Source organism: Lycium ferocissimum, chromosome 11, assembly GCF_029784015.1.
Source record: "Lycium ferocissimum isolate CSIRO_LF1 chromosome 11, AGI_CSIRO_Lferr_CH_V1, whole genome shotgun sequence".
Lineage (NCBI taxonomy): Eukaryota > Viridiplantae > Streptophyta > Magnoliopsida > Solanales > Solanaceae > Lycium > Lycium ferocissimum.
Window position 1 is genome coordinate 60,069,867 of NC_081352.1, and position 18,460 is coordinate 60,088,326.

General features: G+C 35.0%; 1 long non-coding RNA gene across 1 annotated transcript; it reads right to left on the minus strand.

The window, feature by feature from the left end:
• Positions 1-4,765: 4,765 nt before the first annotated feature.
• On the minus strand, positions 4,766-8,374 carry LOC132037761 (uncharacterized). The gene is made up of 2 exons (XR_009409988.1): positions 7,767-8,374; positions 4,766-5,253 (listed from the first exon to the last, which is right to left on the minus strand). It is a non-coding gene; the product is annotated as an uncharacterized LOC132037761 (long non-coding RNA).
• Between the last annotated feature and the right edge of the window lie 10,086 nt (positions 8,375-18,460).

Sequence of the window (18,460 nt, forward strand, 5' to 3'; positions counted from 1 at the left end):
AATTTCTATAGCTTTAGTAAGTATGCTTTCACGATGATATAGCTAATGTCGATACGAATTCTCTTGAAGGTATAAACAAGTGCATTAAAGGAGAACGAGCAAGCGATAGAATAGTTAAACGACAAAGGTATGTGAGGCTAATCCCTTCTTTCTAAGGCATGATTCCCGTGGCATGAATGTCCTCTTTCATTACGAATGTCCTATCTTCAAGAAAGCTACGAGCCATTATCCACGAATAGCCATACGAGATAAGAGATATGCTACGATTATGATAATGACAACGATGAGCTTAAGTCTAGAGATGCTATAGCTTATGATATGATGTTCCAACTAAGCTAAGGAACCTATACGTAACCCATTGATGTTGATCATGGTATACACTCACCTTATGCTTATTCTTTCAAGGTGAGGCAATATGCTTGCGAATGCTCCATAATGAAGTCGGGAGTTCACGACCTTACGTCACCCCGACATGACTATACTTGCTTCCAAGTTCTAACGAATGAATTGATGATATATGTATGATGATATTAACTTATGATGAAACTATGATATGCCTATGAAATGAATGATAGCGATGACTATGATGATGTATAATGTACGATGATAAATGCATGTTGTGTATGATGATATGATTCCACCGTGCCTGATACGCCGCATATGATTCCACCGTGCCTAGATGGCCGGGCATGTCACCGCTAAGGCGGGTTGCATATGATTCCACCGTGCCTAGATGGCGGGCATGTCACCGCTAGGGCGGGTCGCTATGATTCTACCGACTAGAGTGACACCACTATACAAGGGCGGCATATGATGGTCATGATGGGCATGATCATGATGATGTATGATTGATGTAACGATGCATGTATGGCATGATGATGTATATGTGATATGATAAGGCATACGCTATGGTAATGTATATGACATGCTTATGTATGATGAATGTATATGAAATGTATCTATGATCATAAGAGTACACCGGTTGTATCTCCATCTCATGACTTATGATATTCTTATTATGCTTATTTCATTCATGTCTTACATACTCAGTATAATGTTCGTACTGACGTCCATTTTCTTTGGACGCTGTGTTCATGCCCACAGGTAGGCAAGGAGACGGTGCCTATCTATAGGAGCTAGTAGGCGACTTGTGAGCACTCCATTGTCGGAGGTGCCATTGATTATTCTTTTGTATATATATATATATATATATATATATATATATGTATGTAGTCATGATTGGGCACGACGGGGTCCTGTCCCGTCCATATGTCTAGTACTCTAGTAAAGGCTCGTAGATACGCATATGTGGGTAGTATGGTCCCATGGTCTCCATGTATATGTATGTGTATGTATATATATTATTTTGATAACCGAAAGGCTTATGTTTATAAAGGTGATTACGTTCCCTATGATGCTATATTTTCATGAAATTGAGCAAGCATTATGAATAAGAGCATATAGATAACGGAATGAGTGGTGTTCGGTGGTTAGCCCCGGATACCCGTCGCGGCCCGTAGTTCGGGTCGTGACACAAGGACATGTGGTGATCACTTGAGCTTTAGACTTCAAATCAGGAAAGTTGAGACCTTTCTTGACTCTATTTAAAGCGTCGTGGTCGGTTAAAATGAACTAATAAAGAGGGAGTACTGGGGAAGCTAAGGGGGTCTTGATACTCGTGAGGCGACGAGCACTTTTATTGGGTACTGGTGTCATGGTATGGGTATTCGTGTATATTCGAGTTGTATAGTTAAGTCTGAATGTCATGCTTTGGGCATTAGCTGATAGCATAGATTGATTTTGTGATTCATGATAGGGACATGAGTTCCCATATTTATTGCTTCTATACTTATTAGTTGTCTTAATTGTGATTAAGTGTGGTCATCACTCCTAAATACTCGTTTAAAAGTGGAAAGAGCCAAATTGGCTAAAGACAGGTAACGTGAGCCTAATTGGCTGAGTAATGTGATCGGACGCCTAAAGTGGCTAAGAACCCGAAGGAAAATGATTTTGGGTGGTGCATGGACCTCGCGAGTCCCCCATGGATCACATATTCCTAATATTGGTGCATGCGAATACCAGTGATGGAAAAGCCTTGAATTGCATTGAATTTGCATATCATGCTATCTTATGAACTCCTTGTTTGGATGACTTGCCTAAATTATCGATTGACTCATACTTAGCTTGCTTATTTGGCTACTTGAATAACTTGTGGACTTAGAGATTCCTCATATTTAGGCTTGCAACTTATGATTACCCTTATTATTATGTTGTACTAACCGCGGTTAAGTGTGGAAGTAGTGCTCGCCACCATTTTAGTCTAGGGTCAGTCGACGATGCTGCTGAGTTACGGTTCACTTTTACGTGAGGCATAAAAGCTACTTCATAGTCATGGACTCTTTTGGATTTATTCTTTTTTAGAGTCGCACCTAATTTATTAAGGGAAATTAAGAAAATCAAGTTTAAAAGGTTTATTCAAACAAAGATAAAACCTTTTTTAACCAGAGTTCGGGTAAGGGTTCAAGTGATTCCCCGGAGGAATGCGTTAGGCACCCCAGTATTAAGAATCCGCAAAATACGGTTGACCTTCGATTTTCAAAGTGTGATTTGTGTGTATTCGCTTAAAATGAGTTTAACACTTGTATAGTCATGGCATATCACAAAAAAAGGTTTTGAAAAATAGTCCCTTTACTTTTCTCAAGGAGAAATGCATATAAGGTTTTAAATGGTCATTTCACTTTCCGGACCAAAATACACTCAAGGTCTCCCTTGAATAGAGTTCAACTTAATTTGGTCCCAAATGTTATGTCCTATTTATCCTTATTAGTTTTGAAATGTTTCAATTATATAGCTTTTGCAAATATGCCATAAAGTTATACAAAATTTCCCTTTTAAGTCATAAGAATTACCTCTTAATATTTTTTATTTGAAGGTCAACCACATTCTTGTTTTTAATTCCTTTCCTAAACTTGGGTTAAAAAATGATCTCCTTTGTTTTATCCAAATTGAGGTGGGCTTGCCCCAAAACAAGATTCAGTGTCTTGAAAATCATTTAAAGCCCTTCAAACCATTTGAAACCCTTTCAAATAAAACCTCTTTCAAAATCTTTCTTTTCCCCGACTCCTTTCAAAAATTCTCAAGTTAAAGAAAGTTTTCATTTTCAAACAAATAGCCCACTATTTTTGTTTCAGAATTTTCAAGTTAAGAAAAGTTAATTTTTTCAAAATAATATACTCTACTGTTTCCGTTTCCGTTATCCCATAAAAAAAAATAAAAAGGGAAAGTGACTTAATAATACTACTTACGACTCTATATTACAAAACATAAAGATATTTTTTCTTATTTACAAAATATATCAACAAAATTACAAAGTATACTAAATAGAATATCAGATTCGGACTTAATGAGATACTCACGATTTTGGACATTTTTTAAGGAAAAGAATCTGATTTTAAATGTGGACTTAATTATAGGATAGTTACCAATCAACTTCTTCTTTTTTAAAAGATTCTTCTCTCTCTCTCTCTCTCTCTCTCTGTGTGATAGACACCATTTTTAGACCTAAAATTCATCTTCTCTCATAATATAAATTTTCAAACTAATATTACAATTTTTTTTATTACTGACATGTGTATTAATTGTATATAAAAATTGATTTGTATTATTTTGAGATATGTGCGATCATTGTGCGTTTGAAATCTGTATAAATGATGAAAACTAGTATATGTATGAAATGTGTATGGAATCTGCTATATACTATCATTTTTTAGATATATGTGGCATAGTGTGTATGGAATGCGAATAAATTCGATATAAATTAATCTAAAAAATGTTGAAAATTATACGGGTATGGAATGTGATTTGTATCAATCAAAAAACTTAATATACATATATACTTTCTCATAATCTATACATACTTTGATTAGATTTTATACAATTTATATGTACTTTATCATAATCAAAATATACATACAACTTTTATACATATTTTATACATAAAAATTATAACGAATTTATACATTTATACATATTGCATACAAAAATTTACACAAATTTATTTTCTGGTGTATGAACTTTGTATGAAATCTGATTTGTATCAATTACAAATTTATTATACATATTTTCTCAAAATTTATACATACCTTGATTAAATTTTATACAATTTATATGCACTTTATCATAATCAAAATACACATAATTTTAATACATATTTCATATACAAAAATTATAACAAATTTATACAGTTATACATATTGCATATAAAAATTATACATACATGTTTTCTGATGTATATAAAAACTACCGATTAGTATTGACTTTTTGAATAAAAGTTGAAGAAAATTAGAGAACAATATCTCTTAATTTTGAATGGGGAGATAAAAGTGGATGAAATAAGAGAGTATGGAGAAAATCAGGTAACAATATATTTTAATTTTGATTGGAGAGAGAAAATTGGATAAAATAATGAAGACAATCTCCTTACCTTATTTAATGTGTTTTATTTAATTCTTTTTAATTTACCTGATTTGTATAGATTTTGTAACAAATCTATTGATATATTTTGTAAACTGAAAAGCATCGTTATATTCCGTAAATATAACCTCTTAGTATGTACATATATGTTTTTTGCCCAAAAAAAAATTATTTCTTTATCATTTTTGGAAGAAAGGGTAATCTTTATTTTTTGTTGGGTCTGAGTTTGAAAATTTGTTCGGGTTCCTATCTGTTCTAACGATCTCACGCATCGTTTGCCTAATTCCAGCTAAGTTCCAACTAAAGGGGTTTCAATATTTTCTTACATGAGTATACAACACAATCTACAATCATGCAAAAATTATTTTAAGGAAAAAAGAACGGCCTGGGGGGTTACTAAGCCCACCAGTTCAATTATAAAACCATTTTCACCCATGGTTGGGCCTTCTAGGCTGGCCTGACTCGATCTAAATGCAGTGTTGGGCCTCAGGCCCAATGGAAATGGCTGGTCATGCGTCTCTTGACCCAATTGGCCCGTGTCACACGGGGGGAAAAGGAAAATCAAGGTTAGAGGGCATATATGCTTACAAATTATTTAGCACGAGATTCCATATAACTATACCACTGAAGTGCAATTGCATATTCAAATATACGTATAGGACATATACATATCACTTGAAACAAATATGGGCCATTGTGATTTAAACAACAAAAGCACATGATGAATAGGCCCAACATGTTTTAGTGCGCATCAGCAAAGGGAAAAGGAATAGGCTTGGCCTCTCGATATAAACACACACGCACCAAAAAAAAAAAAAAAAGTCCACATGCTAATGATATACTTCGAGTATGCGTGGTATAAACCTTTTGTATACTGGGTATACAAAAGGTCTACACGTGTATAACTCGAAGCATATTTTATCATACCAATTTCAAGATGGATAGAAGAGGAGAAGATTTAAGTAGGAGGTTCAGTTATTCACTTCAAACTAGACTATGACACCAAATATGCACAGATTTACAGGGATACACTTGATATACACAGAGCATATACGCTTCCTAAAGCATTCATGATATTCACCAAGGGGAGAAATCAACCTAATCAACCTATAGTAAAAAACATCATTTTCACACACACACACACACACATATATATATATATATATACATACATATATATAGAGAGAGATGATCTTCGACTATATATGGTCTAACCAGAAAGGAAGCGGTTCATATTCACTCTAACACATGATAGTACCAATAAGAGAAATGACTAAATGGCCAAGATAAGGTACCAAAACCAGAACCAATGGCCTTTAACACTTTCAAATTTTCTGTCATATACTTGCAGGGGATTAGATAGAGTAATGCAGCAATAACAACTCAAATTGTTGTGCACCTAGTACCGATGACGCAGTTATCTCAAAGGGGATGGGAGTATCATGAGCACTAGCAGGCATCTTTGTGTTACCTATTCATACGTTTAAATCAGTCCAAAATCTCTATTTTTTTTATCACACACTTTGTCATTCACATTTAGACAAGACATAACATAATGCAAGTTATTTTGAACATGTTTCATGCAGGTGAACAATCAGGTGGGGATAAGTTCATGGTTTGGCCTGTTTTAAGGGGAAATGACATTTCTAATTCCTCTAACCCATAGCGTAATGTGGTAACAGAAAAGGTACAATACCAAACACAATGATAAATCCTCTTATTCCTTTGGAGAAGAAGTTAAAATGCACAGAAACAACTCCTAATTCATTCATAGACCCAGAACTCCCTTTCTTAGCACATAAACCTCACATGATCTTCATCTTTTCTACCTACTGAAACCTTGAAGTGTCCCATAGCCTTGTGATTTAATGGAGAGGAATCCTAACAGTCTAGGTTAGTTAGTACTAGGCTGAGTGAGTACTCAAAGCCTTCCCTGCACCCCTAACTCTAGGACATCACTCTCCACCTCTTCACAAGCCAAGTGACAGCCTCTTATATCCCTTTTACACTTAGGGTAGATACAAACAGTTCATTTTAACCTCTATTGCTTTGTATTAATTTGAACTAACTTGAGAGGGACAACAACATATTGTTTAAGTTTCTAGTCTTTTTTAACCTTAAACCTCTATTTGATTAGCCAAGTAATAGTGACACAAACATAGGCATCCTCTGAAGATTTTCAATATCAGACAAAAAAGTACATTTTGAAACCCAAGTTCAGTTCTAAAATCACTTGAGTACCAACAAACAGTCTGAGAGAGTATGCAAAGGTTCACAATATACTCTTCAAATTTCTAGCTTTCTAAACATGTTTCAGTTAATCAACTAAATGGGAAAAAGCAGACAAATACTTCCACAGATGATTCCATACAAATTACAACACAAAAGGACAAGCTACAGAGCATACTGGAAATCAGAGTTTAAGTGTCACAATCATTTAAACAGTCCAAGAAGTCATACAAGACACAAAAAGGGGTAACCATTTATCTTTACTGATCACAAACAAGGCATATGGCATGCTACTTTAAGTTGCTCACAACTTTAACCAAACTCATTACCCAGAGGTAAGTCTTTCTAATCAATTCTTTACATGTCAATCATAACATAAGGCAAAAGAGATCATGTCTAGTTTCATGCTAGCAGTACAAACAGTAATTTTAGGCATAGAGTGTTTAAACTGTCTGATTAAACAACCAAATGAACATGCAAATCAATATGAGGATACACAGATTTGATTATGCCCTGGATAATTCAAAAGATCTGCCAATATGTGCTTACTATAAGTGCCATAGTTCAAATAGGATTAGGCTAAACCAACATAGGGACACATACTAGCACAATTGAATCATTTTAGCCATCACTGAATATGTGTATGGACGCACATTGGTGCAGTTCAAGTCAATCTAACAATGGTAGGACACTTAACTTCATACAAACATACATAGCCAACTGACACATACTGAACCTACTACAAAATAATTGTAATTAAGCTTAATCTGATTGCCCAACTTAAACTCAACTACTACATGCTAACATAGATGAATAAACTAAGACAGAACTAACTTGTATGCTAACCCACATCAAGGACAAACTAACCAACTAATTTATACCCTTGACATATATGAAACTACACAAACCTAATCTAAGCAGAAACTGGCATAACATCTATTAACACTAACAACTATTAGACTAACCTAGCAGCTAACTAACAAACATATAAAGCACATAAACACATAAAACAAACAGGAAAGTACTTAAATTACTAATAAATAAATAAAAGGAGAGAGGTTTACCTTTTTTGAGTGCAGCCCTTTGTCGAGAGTTGGAGTTGGAGATCCCTTGAGCTCCTCAGCACCAAAACGCAGCCACGAACAAAGAAAAAAAAAAACTTTAACACTGAACCCGAAAATTTGAAAAGAATAGTGAAGTGTCCAATTCTATGTCCATCACTTTACCAAACAGGAATTCGTAGGTTTTTCGCTGTAAAAATCAGCTTGTGTATATGTGTTTGCTCGAATGAGACTTGTTCCAAATGAGAAGCGTAGATTTTTTTTTTTTTTATATAGAACTCCAAAACTCTAGTTTTTGTTGTTGAAAATCAATGTGGGATTGAGATATTTTTCGGGGATTCCTCTTGAATCCCGCCTAATCTCAGGAGGCCAATAGGAGTCAACAATTCAAAATAGCAATGAGACAAATCCCATTATAATATTTGTCCTTGGTTGATCCTAGATTTACAGAAAATGTAGAAGAGAGGAGGGGTTTCTACCTTGTTTGGTTGTACCGTGGTAGAGAGAGAGAGAGAGAGGCAAGCATTAATTGTTTGCCCAAAACGGTTGAACTACAGCTGCATAAAGTAAGAGTACACTGCAAACATGCCATTTTTAGGCCGATTGGTTTAAGTTTTTGGTAGAAATATAGGGGTTGTCATGGACGAAAACAAATGGACTTGGCCCAAATTTCGTGATTTAAAAATAGAGGGACGGTCAATTGTGCAAAAAGGGCTACAATTGAAATTTCAACTCTTAAAACAGCATTTCAATTGTAGCCACAATTAAAGTCTACAAATTGATTGGTCTTCTATTACAACCACAATTGACATATAAGAAGGATTTGACTATTTCGTTTTTAGCCGTTTTAAAAGTAATTGCAATTAAAGCTAAATAAATTATAAAATTGAGACATAATTGATTACTTATTCAATTAATCAGATTTCTTGATTTAACAGAGTGAAATATTTATCAATTGACCATTAATAGTTTTAAACCATTAATTTAATAATTTTTTCACTATTTTGAGTTAAAATCTTGATAAATATGTTTGAAATTATAGAAAATATGCAAATACATCGGATGATATACAATAATATACTTGATGATATTTTGCCAAATGAAATGGCAAAATGACACCGAGATAATGTTGTAAAATTATTTTGACTTGTAAAAAATGTATATTTTACTCTGTTTGTGACTCAAGAACTTAGAATAATTCAATAAAGTTATTGGAGGGAAAAAAATAGGTGTGAACACCGAGTACTCGTTGACTTTTCGTACTCGCTGTACACTTGCTGCCCCTTTTGTGTGCAGCTTCGGTTCCTAGCACTAATGTAGCTCGAGGCTTCACCGATCATTGAGGAGTCTGTCTTGGATGATTCTGTGCGAGCTGCTGGCTGATTCGTGGCACTAGATTCTCTCTTTTACCTTATTCTATCTTTTCTTCTATTCAGACAGTGTATCCGGATGACACTCGAGACTTGTATTTGCTATATTAGTAGTTCTTGTACTTGTGACTCCAGATTTTGGGTGGTTGTACTTATTCTGCATATTCTGAAAATGAGACTTTGTTTATGACTCTTAAATGACATTATTTATTTATTTCCGCATAATCTACTTGTTAAAATTGACTAGGAGTGTTACAACCTCTAGCAGATGGTTTTAAATTGATTCTAAAAGAACCTATTTCACCAAGTAGTGCTAATTTCTCCCTTTTTCGAATGGCTCCAGTGGCTACATTTATGTTAAGTCTGGATGGTTTGCCTACGGGGTTGAGGTAGGTGCCTTCACGGCTTTGAAATTTAGGTCGTGGCACCTGTGTTTTTCTATACAGCCATGGCCGATATTGACGTATCCTCTCTTCTTTCTACTCTTCCTAAATCTTGTCGTAACTGTACGCTCATCTCTGTGTGCAGGAGCAGTGGATGTCACTGACACTACAGAACTGTCACCCAACTCAATGAAATAGGAACCCGGATACTTACAATCAAAATGATAAGGATATGGAACCTGGTAAGAATAAGTTTGTGAATCACGATGGTAATACTCAAAGCCATAAGGATTAGAACTTAGATATGGACTGTAATGCTGATGAGAGTGAGATTGGTGATAAGCATATGAATAGGTAATGAGCTCAGCCCCATAGGACTCTCGAGAGAAGTTTGGGATAACATTAACTTGAACTTTGAATGGACTTGGCGAATTATGCAAATAGGCAGTTGATATGGCTGCGGTAGCCGGTACTTGAGGTGAATGTAGTAATAGTAATTGGACATTGCACTAGAATCGAGATCGAGTATCGTCGGTTCTGATACCATTTGTAACGATATGAAAAGCTCCGATGAGCTCAGAAATGGAGAAATTAGAGAAAAGGGAAGAAGAGAAAAGGAAGAAGAAGATAGAAATATTTGTTTCATTTAAGAAACCTATAAAATTGCAACAAGGAAACATTTAAAGGAACCTAGCTCTAACAAACAGGACACGTGGCTCCAGATGCTAATGTCGCCTTTACGGACTAACTAGCCATAAAGAAAAACTAAAATGAAAATAATAAATATACAGGACTGGCCGTGTCACAAAACTTGAGGCTAATTTTGGACAATCCAAACATCTCTCAGAATTTCCAATGTCACGACCCAAACCGATGGGCCATGACCAGTGCCCGAACTAGACACCCGTATACGAACCTGCTCGATATGATCAGACCGAAACTGGAAACAATATGGCAATCTGTAAAAGTATGTTGTAAACTCATCATATCATACATCAAAAAGAACCTGTCTCTTGAGAAGCCACAGCTAACCAAACATAACAAAATACGCAAGCCGATAAGGCTACCACCATGCACGGGAATATCCAAAACGAACTACGTCTGCATAGCTGATCAAACCGTATATACGCAACCCACATATGTCTACAGACCTCTAAGCGTATAACAAAGCCTATGTCAAAGGATCTGTACCAAAACGACTCGAGCTCCGGAACGCTAGAGCCCTCCAAGCAGTTGAGCTAAAGTCTTAAACCGGAAGATCACCAAACTGAGTGTCTGTACCTGTGAGCATGAAACGCAACCCTCGAAGAAAGGGGGTCAGTACGAATAGTGTATTGAGTATGTAAGGCATGAAATCAACATGTACATAAAATCCTAGAAAACATTTGAGACATGTCAATGAATGGGCAAAATAAATGCATCAGTACAACTATATCAAAGAAACACATATAACCATAGAAATATCACAACAAAGGCTGCAGCGTCACCCCCTGTTAACTGTGCCATATATATACACATAGACAACAAAAGTACGACAAATCACCCCCGTCAACCGTGCCATACATATACACATCACAACAAAGGCCGCGCGCGTCACCCCGTCAATCGTGCTATAACCCCCGTCAACCGTGCCATACATATACACACACAACAAAAGCTACAACATACACCCCGTCAACCAAGCCATACATATACATAACAATGAAGGTCACAACGTCACCCCCTGTCAACTGTGCCATATATACACACAACAAAGGTCACAGCGTCACCCCCTGTCAACTGTGCCTTATATATATACAACAAAGGTCACAGCGTCACCCCCTGTCAACTGTGCCTTATATATACATGAAGAATGAAAATGAGTGCAGTGCATAATCAAAATGAAATAATAGAACTCTGTAATGTCACAAAATAGCTATATACATATATTATACTCATGGCATGCATAGGAGTTCAACTAAAAATTATCGCTCTATCCCACCTTGAAGGAAAAATTTATAAGGTGAGATCAATAACAATGAAATTAATCAAGAAAATCATGAAATAGCTTAACATTTTACATCATCGTTGAAATCATATTTGAGACCTTTAAGCATAAAATCATCCTCAACGTAATCCCAACGTAATCTTTATAAAAACACTCTCATTTTTAACATCATAAGAAGCTTTAAGAGTCATAAACTTCTAGCTTTTGAAATCAAGGAGTTTATGGAAACACTTATGAACTCATACCATAGGAATCATGCCTTTGAAAGAAAGGGACGAGCCTTAACATACCTGGAAGCTTACTTCTCGACTTTTCCAACTTACTTTTTGCCTTGCAAGCTACATAAGATCATTCATAGTCTCATAATCTACATATAAAATCATTCATACCATTGTTAGGCTCATTATCATATGCTTGTCTTAAGCCTTCAAATTAAACCCTCCTAAACTTTGCCGAAATTTGGACAGCATCTCCCCTGTTTATATCCCTAGCCCGAAATCACAATACCAACAAAACAACAACAACAACAGCGCTAACATCAAAAACATCATCATTAATACCAAAATATACTCAATAAAACATCCCACACGATGTTTACTCAATTTCTCAACCAATCAATCGACTTTACGAAGCTTTAACAACTAAATCTCCTTGATACAATTCGTAATATCAATAATAAGGAATATCCTTACCTCAATCAAGGTTGGAAGAACTTGAAATCTTATTTATCTTCAATAGGCTCCTTTGATCCGTCAAGATTTGATGTATAAAACAAGAACTACAAAACTCTCTAAGCTTCCCGAGCCTCGGATGTAGTCCCGTTACTTTAATCCGCTAAAAAAAATGATTCTTCAATGTTTTTTCTTGGGTCTCTTGGGAGCTTTTTGGTGGAGAGAAGTGGAGAAAAATGAATCCAAAGACCATATTTTTGGTCTTAAATAGGAGCTCAAGGTCGGTTACTGTAGCAGTTACTGTAGCATGCGGTTCTGCTCTGTCAGCCTAACTTGTAACGTCCATAATTCTCTACTCCGATGTCGTATTGACGAGCAATTTATTGCATTGGAAACTAGACTCAACGAACTTCATTTTAGGCTTTTGTTTCACCTCAAAACTTCTCATACTCTAAAAGATATTCCTTTCCCAAGCTGGACCAGAATCATTGTATGAAACCTTGCCCATCTTTTCTCCAAAGTCATACTACTCAATTTCTTCTACTCATTTCCTTATAGTATCTTTCGGTATTCCTTATATGCATCCTTTACTCATAAAATATACTTAATAATGCTTCGCTTCATATATTCCAAAGTTATTTTACTTAGCCATAGCTCGACATACTTACGCTTAAATTTAACAAATGCTTCTTCAGATGTACGGGATGTAACATCCAATTTGTGACAAGAAAATATTTTTCAAATCATTTGACCAACCAAACATGGAAAATTGAGAATTTTCCTCCATACCAAACACACCCATTATGATGCACTTCAAACATTTTGGCATGAAGTTTATGCGAACAAAATTTTCCAAAAATAAGCAACTTGTTCTAGAGAGAATTATTGATAGTATGATCCTTAATAGTCCGATTAGCACGTAGCTTATAACAGCTGAATAAAGTAGGTGTCACGACCCAACTAGCGGGTCATGATGGGTACCCGGAGATGGCTACCGAGCACCACTCACCATGCTATCTATCATACCCAATCTGGACTAATATCTTTTCAACATAGGACTGGTCATAAACCAATTTCCGAATCTCCCAAAACATGTATATATAGATACACATAAGCCCCCAAGGCTACAAAATAATATACAAAATATATCCTGAGGTGATCATGAGACATCTACTACCCCACGTATGTATATACGAGCCTGTAACTGGAGTACTAAAATCATAAGGACGGGACAGGACCCCGCCATGCCCAAATATGTGCACAACAGAATATACCAATAAACGACAACTCCGGGGAAATGGAGTGCTCTGGTGTATCTGCTGATAATACTCCTAGGGATCTGGACCGTCTCCCTGTCTACATGCGGGCATGAACGCAGCGTCCACAAAAGAAAGGACGTCAGTACGAATAATGTACTGAGTATGTAAGGCATGAATAATGACATAATAAAGAGATAAGGGACATGAGATAAAGAGATAACCTGCACATATGTTTGCCTCTCAAGGCGGATACCATGCACGCTAACTTTTACTTTTAAAACCACATCATAACATATGTATATGTATATATATAAGTAAGCTGTCTGAGTCATATATTATTACTAGCCCGCGTCCGGGTATCCCGCGTCCGGGATAGTCATCTCACGCCGCCCACTAGTGGTGACTGCTCGGCCAATTAGGCTCGATGTAACTATCATTATCCATAAACCGCACACTTATGCCTAGCTTAGTGGTGTCTGCCCGGCCAACTAGGCCCGGTATAATCATATATAAAATAAGCATGCATGATAGCCCAATTGAAAGCTGCAATCATATCAAAGTGACGTAAGGTCAGTGACCTCCGATTGTATTATGGAACATTCATCATCACTATGTCTCATCTTGAAGGAGCTAATATTATAGGGTGAGACTACAACAAGAAATAACATCAATGAATTCAGGAAATAAGATTGTTAACTCATAATAGTATCATCTCATAAGCTTCGGAATCTCTGAAACATAGGATCATCATCATCATCATTATCATAGAACATATCTTGTCTCTAGCTCATGAGACACTCTTAATAATCTTAGACTTTCTACTTTGGAATGTAAGAAGGTCATGGAAATTATAAGGAAGAAATCACAATGTAAGAGTCATGCCTTTGAAAGAAGGTAAATAGCCTCACATACCTTTACGTCTTCTTGACGACTAAACATTCTCCTTCCAAGCTCACGACTCTACATCAAGAAAATTCGTACTAAATTAGCTCATTGAGGACATTCTTAAACCTAGGCTAAAGTGACAAAAGGCTAACGAAAATTGGGCAGCATTTCCTTTGTTTCTGCAACTTCCTCCATCTAATAGACAACTCCTAACTTCAACAACAACACCCACAATATCATAATCAACAAACTTCATCAAGCTAGACATTATTCAATTCTCAAAATCCCCTTTCAAAGTCATCCATAACCATGATTATAACACAATATCATATTCATTCACATATATTACTTCTACAACATCTTTAATATCATTCATAGAAAAATTATACTCATTACGTATCAAGAACTATGATTCAAGTCAAGTTACTATTCAAACATACCACTATTTCCATATTTGAACTTCATACTCTACTTTCTTCCATAATCCAAGTGTTTCAACCACCCAATATTCTTAATAACATGGAATGAACATAAAACTCACCTTTGATTAAGTAGGAATGGTTCTCGGATGAAAACACTCCACTTGAGTAAAGCCCAACTTCACCACCCAAGAGGTTCTTGACTTCTATCAATCCTAGTGAACATTCTTTCACTTGATTTCCCTTGATTATTGGTGTTGGATCTTTAATCCCTCTTCCATTTGTGTTGGTATGGTGTATAGAATATTCTAGAGACTTCAAGAGGTGTGGAGAAAGTGAGAAATGAAAAATAAGAACTTGGGACTTATATTTATAATTGCAAAAAATCTGACCCGTAATGATTTTATACGGACACTTATACGGTCCGTATAATTTTATACGGTCCGTATAAGTCCATCAGAGACTGGTCCATTCTGTGACTGTTATACGGACCACTATACGGACCGTATAAAGTTATACGGACCGTATAGTTGGTCGTATAACTCACCCTTTTCCGAAAATGTTCTCGTCGATTCGTTTGATCTCTGATCCTTATGGAACCTTCTTAACACTTGTCTAACACTTCATTAACAATACAAGGAACCTTATAACTCATCCTTAAGACCTTACCAAATAATCGTTAGCTCGATAATTACAGAACCTTTCCCAAACACAACTTACACTTCACTTTCCTTTGCCGAACTTAGTCTCACCAATTCATGTAACTCCACATTCTTATCGCATATACCTTAAAGCTACCAAATATCCTTCTTATGGTCATAAGAGCTCCATGCTAACCTTATGCTTACTCTAGTCTACTCACAGTACGACAACCCAAATTTCCGAGGTGTAACAGTAGCGGTGTCAATGGTTTTGTAAAAACCGACTTAACTGACCGAATCGAACCGTACTGAACTAATTATTAGGATTTTTTAATAAAACCGACGATTTTTATATAAATTTTTAACCATACCGAAAAATTGGGTAGGTTTTTTATTTTATAAAGATAAACCGAAAAAGTACCGAGCCATACCGAATACATTTATGTGTAAAGTATATTTTATATATTAAGTTTAAAATTAATTAAACGTTAAATTTTTCGCTGTGTGCCTGGGGGTGATGGAAATGACTACAAGTCAGCAATAAGTAATTAACACTAAAGTCCCAACTCCGAAACCTGTTATGTTATCCCTATTGAAACTAAATTTAGTTCTAGCACCTCGAGAAGTAACCACTAAGTTACAAGGTATTCCAACGATCTTGAGTAGCAAACTACAAGGTATTAGATATCTTTCCTCTGGTATGATTTAAATTCTTTTATTGGATACCGAACCTTATTAGACTCAGTTCTTGTGTCTCAACTTGATTGATTACTTTCCGCTCGTGTGATCTAATTTTTTTTGTCTTTATTTAATATTAGTGGGATGGATCCCTCTGCTTGTCATGATTCGTGTTTTCTCGATTTTTCACCATTTAAACAATAAAATGTCTAGAGAGTTTTTTGCCAAAGCCTTACACAAGTATGCATGGTATTGTGTACAACTTCTACTTGTGACTTTTATGACTTTTTTTTTTTACAAAATACCAAAAAAATTAACCGAACCGTACGGATACCAAAGAAAAACCGAGATGATGAGATGATTTCGAAATATTTAATTTTGGTTATACAAAATAAAATAACCGAAAAATTGATATGGTATAAATTTTATAAAATTACCGTCCGAACCGTACCGTTGACACCCCTAAAATAAAGCATCTCAATCCATCTACTTATTTCCTATTAAAAATAAAACATCTTGTGTTTTGTTTTCAGTAAAGCATGTCGTGTTTTATTTCCTTCTCTAAGTTGGTTCAGTATTTGTTTTCCAAAAAGAGACTTTTCTTTTCTTTGTAGGTTTCTACCTTCCATATTACTCCCTCCATTCCATATTAAGTAACCTTTTAAGCTTTTTATTTTATTTCAAAATAAGTGACGCTTTAGGATCTTAAGAAGAAATCAATCCTATTCTTCCAAACTTACCCTTATTTATAATCAAGAATCATTAAATAACTTTTTTTTTTCTAAGCATCAATTGGGGGTAAGTTAGTAAAAATATTCATAATTTTCTAGGAGTAAGTAATTTTTTAAAGGGTGTGCATGAGCTAAAAGAGTCACTTATTATGGAATGGAGGGAGTATTTTTTTTCACGCCTACAAAGAAAAACTATAAATACAAGGTGTAATTTGCTAAGTTGCCTCTATTTGTTAGATATTTCTTGAGAATTGAGCACTATTAAAAAGAAGTAGTTTTTAATATATGGATATAGATGGAAACAATTATGAATTATTGTTTTGAATTCCTAAAGCACTTGTTATGGGATAATTGTTAATTATTTTGGGATGGAGGGAGTAATTCTTTAAAAATTTCTATCATTGTATCGTTATTGTTCTTTGTGTTGTTTAATTCTTATAGGAATTTCTATCGTTATTAATTATCATTTTTTTGTGCGGATTGCCCTTCAAAGGCACTAGTCTTTAATTTTTTCCTTTCGCTTAATAACTCAAGGTTCTGGGTTCGAACTCAGCTTAGTAAAAAAAAAAAAAAATTCGCAAAGTAGAGCTTTGTAGCAAAATTAGGTTTATTCGGACAAAAATTAGGCCTTAAGGCAGAGGTTTGTAAAATTTCAAATAAGTAAAAAAAATAAAAAGTTGCCTTAAACTCTGCCTAAGATAGAGAGTTTTACATGCAAAACTCTGCCTGTATCTAAATTCTACCTTATGATTTTTTTTAATTTTTGACTAAGTGGAAATTAAAAAAAATTTAGCGAATGGCTAAAATTAAAGAGCACCAATTTGAGGGACAAAAATAAAAAACCAGTGCCTTTGAAGGATAATGGTGCAAATGACCCATTAATTATTGCGTGTATCTTTAATCGTAGCGGTGGGCTATTACTAGTGAGTCCGGAGCCTAAAGGGCATAAAAATACACGGTATAAACCAAAAGGGGACTGCCTTTTCATTACATACCAAAACGGGTATAACGTGGATCAGTCCACGTTATACCCCAATTTTTTTTTCAACTGTCAGAAAATCACAGCAAAAATTAAAAAAAAAAAAATTAAAAGGTATAACGTGGACTGATCCACGTTATACAGAATTATTTGTATAACGTGGAGCAGTCCACGTTATACCATTACTATATATATTTCTCCCCAACGTTTTACAAAATATTTTGTAAGACGTTGTCTCTATTTAAATCATACTTATTTGTGTTTTTAATAAAAAAATTTATTAATTTTTTTAAAACATATAGTTAATTTCAGTGATTAACTGAAATAAATATTTTAACACATGCAATAATTAAATATGTGTTATATATGCGAACATAAATAAAAAAAAAATTGGCAAATTTTTTTTGTGCAACAGTTAGTGTGTTTTTTCATACTTTGACCAACGATTAGTCGTGTGTCAAGACTCCGAAACGTCAATATTTTATATAGAACCTGATATTTTTTTCTGCGTACAATAATGTAGGCTCAATACATCAAGGATACGTATACGTTCGGATCGTCATTTTAGGGGTTGAAAAGGTGCCCGAAGTAAGTTTTGTTTGAAAAAATTTAGTGTTTGACTGTAAGGTTATTTTAGTCAACTTTATATGTCGAGAAAATTAGTCAGCTTTATTTTCAAAAATTGAAACCGCAG